General features: G+C 44.1%; 1 non-coding gene across 1 annotated transcript; it reads left to right on the forward strand.

Annotated features, from left to right (window-relative positions):
• The first annotated feature begins 2,701 nt into the window (after positions 1–2,701).
• On the forward strand, positions 2,702–2,774 carry Trnaa-cgc. Its single transcript has one exon. It is a non-coding gene; the product is annotated as a tRNA-Ala (tRNA).
• Positions 2,775–7,121: the final 4,347 nt, after the last annotated feature.

Raw genomic sequence — 7,121 nt, forward strand, 5'->3', positions numbered from 1 at the left:
CGCAAGCTGTGGCTGCTCTGTTCGGTCGATGGGACTGGGAGGTACTGTACCATCCACCATACTCCCCGTACTTAAGTCCTTGTGACTTTGATTTGATTCCGAAGACGAAGGAGCCAGTTCGTGGCATTCGCTTCAGAATTGTTCCAGAGATTCAACAGGCAGTAGACCGCTCCATACGCACCATCAATAGAACAGGCTCTGCTAACGGTACACTACGCCTTCCACAACGCTGGCAACTGGTTCTACATAACGCAGGTAACTACTTTGAAGTAGAGCAACAGGTTCAAACATATAACTCTTTTGTATCAGTTGTGGATAAATAGTTGCCACTATTTAAGTTTTAACCCTCGTAAGAGCCTTTGGAACAGCGGATCAACTGTGTGAGTGAACTGACTTTCTAGTAAACAGAATAGAGCATGCCATTTTGAACAGGGAGAAGTCTTCAGAAATAAAAGTAACTACGAGCGTGCCTCAGAAGAGTGATATAAGACCATTACGTTTCCTAGTATATATCAATCACCTAGCGGAAAAAGGCGGAAGATCCATAAGGCTTTTTGCAGATGATGCTGTTGTGTGCATAGACGTGGTGACGTTACAAAAAAATGGTTCAAATGGCTCTGAGCACAATGATACTTAACATCTGTGGTCATCAGTCCCCTAGAATTTAGAACTACTTAAACCTAACTAACCTAAGGACAACACACACATCCATGCCCGAGGTAGGATTCGAACCTGCGGCCGTAGCAGTCACGCGGTTCCGGACTGACACGCCTAGAACCGCTCGGCCACAGCGGCCGGCGGTGACGTTACAGACGCTAGAAAATTGTAGCGAATTGCAGGAAGATCTGCATAGTATCTACGGTTGGTGCAAGGAGTGGAAATTGGCCCTCAACACTAATAGCTGTAACGAATTACGACTACATAGACAGAAAGACCCTTTATTGTATGATTACAAAGTTGCAGCACAACCACCGGAAGCAGTTACTTCCGTAAAATATGTAGGAGTATAAGTACGGAGCGATCTGAAGCGGATGGACCACATAAAATTAATCGTGAATAAGGCATATTTCAGACGGAGACTCACTGAAAGAATCTCCGGAAATCTTGGCCACCAACAAAGGAAGTAGACTGTACAACAGTCGTTCGATCAATACTTGAACATCGTTCGTCTGTACGGGATTCGCACTAGACAGGATTGATAAAGCAAATAGAGACGAGCCAAAAAAGAGCAACACGTTTCGTGACAGGTTCATTTAGTAAGTGCGAAAGCGTCACGGAGATTCTCAGTTAACTCCACTGGCAAGACGTGCAAGAGAGGCGTTCTGCATCACGTTATGGTCTACTGCTGAAGTTGACAGGGCTTACATTTCTAGAAGAGTCATCCAGTATATTGCTTCCCCCTGCGTATATCTCACGGAAATACCAAGATGATTACATTAGAAAAACTCAAGCCCACACGGTGGCTTACCAGCTATCGTTCTTCCCGGGATCCACACTCAACTGAAACGAGAAAATTAGAATTGACTGCGGTACACAAAGTACCCTCCGCCACACACCGTAAGATGTAGATGTAGATTCTTGTTAGTGGCTCTGCACACGTATCAGTACCGTAAGGGAATTCCTCGTACAATAACAAACGTCACAGTACAAGAAACCCATTTCCCGAAGTCCGACCTTTCTGCCCCCTTCAGACTCACGTATGTGCTCACACTGCACTCTTCGAAATTGGCACTAGCACTTACACGCACAAGGGAACTTCTAATGCGGATTTTACACCACATTTTTAAATATGTTCAGTTACTCACTTTTTTTACTTCCTAATCTGTTGTACTGATGAAATCATTTATGCCAACACATGTTGTTGTTGTTGTTGTGGTCTTCAGTCCAGAGGCTGGTTTGATGCAGCTCTCCATGCTACTCTGTCCTGTGCAAGCTTCTTCATCTCCCAGTACTTACTGCAACCTACGTCCTTCTGAATCTGTTTAGTGTATTCATCCCTTGGTCTCCCTCTACGATTTTTACCCTCCACGCTGCCCTCCAATACTAAATTGGTGATCCCTTGAAGCCTCAGAATATGTCCTACCAACCGATTCCTTCTTCTTGTCAAGTTGTGCCACAAATTTGTCTTCTCCCCATATCTATTCAATACCTCCTCATTAATTATGTGATCTACCCATCTAATCTTAAGCACTCTTCTGTAGCACCACATTTCAAAAGCTTCTATTCTCTTCTTGTCCAAACTATTTATCGTCCATGTTTCACTTCCATACATGGCTACACTCCATACAGATACTTTCAAAAACGACTTTCTGACACTTAAATCTGTACTCGATGTTAACAAATTTCTCTTCTTCCTCATAAAAGCTTTCCTTGCCATTGCCAGTCTACATTTTATAATCTCTCTACTTCGATCACCCTCAGTTATTTTGCTACCCAAATAGCAAAACTCATTTACTACTTTAAGCGTATCATTTCCTAATCTAATACCCTGCCAACACATATAAGACCAGATTGTAAATATGTGTATTTGCAGGTAGCGGAAGCCACTCACACGGTGTTATATGTACTTGGTTAGCTGATTTCATTTGGCGACACTCTGGCCCTTTGATGCTTCACGGTTTTACAGATGAATAATGGTTCTTCATCTCCCGTAAGAGCTCAGATAATGCAAATCAGAATCATTTATACAGATCGCGGACCGAGCGAGGTGGTGCAGTGGTTAGCACACTGGACTCGCATTCGGGAGGACGACGGTTCAATCCCGTCTCCGGCCATCCTGATTTAGGTTTTCCGTGATTTCCCTAAATCGCTTCAGGCAAATGCCGGGATGGTTCCTTTGAAAGGGCACGGCCGCTTTCCTTCCCAATCCTTCCCTCACCCGAGCTTGCGCTCCGTCTCTAATGACCTCGTTGTCGACGGGACGTTAAACACTAATCTCCTCCTCCTCCTCCTATACAGATCGTTTCAGTGAGAAATATGCACTGCCCAGTTACATTACCGTGACCAACATCTATTTTCGTCATCAACGTGCAGTAACCACTGAAAGACGACAGGTGGCAGCACTAACATGGAAGGGTATATAAAGCGTATCGAAGGGACGCAGAAAGTCGTAAATTCGTTGATCGAATGTGCAAACTGAGCGACTATCTGAAGTCAAAAAGGGCCACAATCATTGGCTTTCGGTCCAAGTGTGGAAGCATTTCCGAAACGGCTAATTTTTTTTAACTGTTTACGTTTCGCCGTCGTTAAAGTAAACCGTGCGTGGAAAAATGGCGCTATTCAAAACAGGCGCTGAGGCAGCTATGGTGCACCACGGCTCACAGATGACAGGGGTGAACAACAGCTGCGGAGATGTGTACGGACGAATACACGTGCAACTGAAACGTCCTGGCAGATTAAAACTGTGTGCCGGACCGAGACTCGAAATCAGGACCTTTGCCTTTCGCGGGCAAGTGCTCTACCAACTGAGCTATCCAAGCACGACTCACGCCCCGTCCTCACAGCTTTAATTCCGCCAGTACCTCGTATCCTACCTTCCAAACTTCACAGAAGCTCTCCTGCGAACCTTGCAGAACTAGCGCTTCTGGAAGAAAGGATATTGCGAAGACATGGCTTAGCCACAGCCTAGGGGATGTTTCTAGAATGAAGCTTCTGTGAAATTTGGAAGGTAAGAGACGAGGTACTGGCGGAATTAAAGCTGTGAGGACGGGGCGTGAGTCGTGCTTGGGTACCTCAGTTGGTAGAGCACTTGCCCGCGAAAGGCAAAGGTCCCGAGTTCGATTCTCGGTCTGGCACAGAGTTTTAATCTGCCAGGAAGTTTCATATCAGCGCACACTCCACTGCAGACTGAGTATCTCATTCTGTAAATATCCGCCAGGCTGTGACTAAGCCATGTCTCTGCAATATCCTAGCTGAGCGTCATAAGAAACAAATTGAATAGTTACAGCCACTTTCAATTAGCTGTTGTGCAACAGAAGTTTCAGTATATGACTAAAGGAAAGCAATTTCATTTTTCAAGTTTGAGAAACAATCACTGGAAAGAATCCAAATGTAAAGAAATGCACAAATTAAAAGTGTGGTAGTTTTATTTATTTTACATATAGCTTGGGGCACATGCCTGTTTGGTTTGGTACGTATTGTAGTGTATAATTCTGTTCAAGTCAGTAAAACAATAGCTCAGTTGTTCGGCCAATAATGTGAATGTGCAAAATAAGTAATGGCTAAGTAAAAAGTGCTTTTTTCTAAATTTCTTTCATGGCATTATGTTGAGGTCACTAAAAGTCATTGTTCACGTCACGAAATTCAATACTAACATACAGTTCAGTTACATATTTTCAAATTATTACTCGATTGTCTTTTTCAAAATTTAATGCCAACCATAACGTAAGAGTGACTTCTCAGTTTTCTTTATCAGTACATACTCACTTAAAATTAGTGTCAAAAACAACGTGACAACCTTCAGTTGCCACGTGAGTGTTTAATAATACATGTTCTTCTTTCCCATCATCTTGTACAGGATTTTGGATGTACATTGCCCTAGAGAGCTGGCGACCGTTAATTATTTCGTTTTCGTTCATTAGTGTAACTTTGGATTCATGATCAGTGGTACTCCTTATCTGACCGGTGTTGTTCGTGATTGAATGCACCAAATAACTTTCATTTCTCCAATTTATAGCCGTACTTGGTTTAATTATTTTTAATTTTAGTAGATTTTTCCATCAGAAGGGTCGGTTGTACACTTTCCTCCTACTCATCGGTATTACACTACTGGCCATTAAAATTGCTGCACCACGAAGATGACGTGCTACAGACGCGAAATTTAACCGACAGGAAGAAGATGCTGTGATATGCAAATGATCAGCTTTTCAGAGCATTCACACAAGGTTGGCGGTGGTGGCGACACCTACAACGTGCTGACATGAGGAAAGTTTCGCAAGGTTCGCAGGAGAGCTTCTGTGTGATTTCGAAGGTGGGAGACAAGGTACTGGCAGAAGTAAAGCTGTGAGGATGGGTTGTGAGTCATGCTTGGGTGGCTCAGATGGCAGAGCACTTGCCCGCGAATGGCAGAGTTCCCGAGTGCGAGTCTCGGTCCGGCACACAGTCTTAATCTGCCAGGAAGTTTCATATCAGCGCATACTCCGCTGTAGAGTGAAAATTTCATTCTAGACACGTGCAACTGTTGAGAAACTGACCGCCCAAATGAACCAAGAGGCTCCCGACAGCCCCTCCTCAACGATCGTTCAGCGAATATTGCCGTGCACGGCGACTGATTCATGCACCCACGTTGACTGCTGTTCATCGGTGACGAAGGCTATAATTTTCACGCCATTATCGCAACTGAACGTGCACTGAGTAGCGACAGATGGCCTTTTCCCATGTCAGATGGCCGTGGCATGTACGGCGTGAAACGTCTGAAGCAAAGACCTTTGCAACAATCGCCGGAAGGATCCAGACCGCCGGCCGCGGTGACCGAGCTGTTCTAGGCGCTTCAGTCTAGAAACGCGCGACCGCTACGGCCGCAGGTTCGAATCCCGCTTCTGGCATAGATGTGTCTGATGTCCTTAGGTTAGTTAGGTTTAAGTAGTTCTAAGTTCTAGGGGACTGATGGCCTCAGATGTTAAGTCCCATAGTGCTCAGAGCCATCTGAACCATTATTTTTTTTTTTTTTTTATCCACGCCGGAGGAGGAAGCTTCACGGTTTTCGTGGCATTTCCTGGGTGATATTGTCATTCTGGAAAGTACCACGGACTAACACAAGTGTGAATCTGTCCTTGCCGACGATGTAGACTCCTGGAATAACTTGTTTTTTTTTCTCGGCAAGATGGCGTTGTAACACCGAAAATGCAGGATGCGTGGCATCTGCTTCCGATATATATTTTTTTTCTGATTTGTATGTAAATGTTTGTAATTTAAATGCTTTCTTTTAATGAGTAAGGACATTGCTTCACTGTATGTGTAAATTTGGGTAGAAGTCTGTTGTCTTATTGTGAAACATAATCTCTAGGAGTGCCCCAGGGAAGTGTGGTAATTTAAATGCTTTCTTTTAATGAGTAAGCACATTGCTTCACTGTATGTGTAAATTTAGGTAGAAGTCTGTTGACATTTCATTGTATTTATCTGTGTCTTCTTGTGAAACGTAATCTCTAGGAGTGCCCCAGGGAAGTGTGGTAGGTCCGCTGTTGTTTTCTATCTACATAAATGATCTTTTGGATAGGGTGGATAGCAATGTGCGGTTGTTTGCTGATGATGCTGTGGCGTACGGGTGGGTGTCGTCGTTGAGTGACTGTAGGAGGATACAAGATGACTTGGACAGGATTTGTGATTGGTGTAAAGAATGGCAGCTAACTCTAAATATAGATACATGTAAATTAATGCAGATGAATAGGAAAAAGAATCCTGTAATGTTTGAATACTCCATTAGTAGTGTAGCGCTTGACACAGTCACGTCGATTAAATATTTGGGAGTAACATTGCAGAGCGATATGAAGTGGGACAAGCATGTAATGGCAGTTGTGGGGAAGGCGGATAGTCGTCTTCGGTTCATTAGCAGAATTTTGGGAAGATGTGGTTCATCTGTAAAGAAGACCGCTTATAAAACACTAATACGACCTATTCTAGAGTACTGCTCGAGCGTTTGGGATCCCTATCAGGTCGGATTGAGGGAAGACATAGAAGCAGTTCAGAGGCGGGCTGCTAGATTTGTTACTGGTAGATTTGATCATCACGCGAGTGTTACGGAAATGCTTCAGCAACTCGGGTGGGAGTCTGTAGAGGAAACGAGGCGTTCTTTTCGTGAATCGCTACTGAGGAAATTTAGAGAACCAGCATTTGAGGCTGACTGCATTACAATTTTACTGCCGCCAACTTACATTTCGCGGAAAGACCACAAAGATAAGATAAGAGAGATTAGGGTTCGTACAGAGGCTTATAGGCAGTCGTTTTTCCCTCGTTCTGTTTGGGAGTGGAACAGGGAGAGAAAATGCTAGTTGTGGTGCGAGGTACCCTCCGCCACGCACCGTATGGTGGATTGCGGAGTATGTATGTAGATGAAGATGTAGATTAAGCCAAAGGAATTGTTATCTGCATCGACTAGCAACGATAATAGCAGTGCTTGTGCGTTG

This window comes from Schistocerca piceifrons, chromosome 8 (genome assembly GCF_021461385.2).
Source record: "Schistocerca piceifrons isolate TAMUIC-IGC-003096 chromosome 8, iqSchPice1.1, whole genome shotgun sequence".
In the NCBI taxonomy this organism is placed as follows: Eukaryota; Metazoa; Arthropoda; class Insecta; order Orthoptera; family Acrididae; genus Schistocerca; species Schistocerca piceifrons.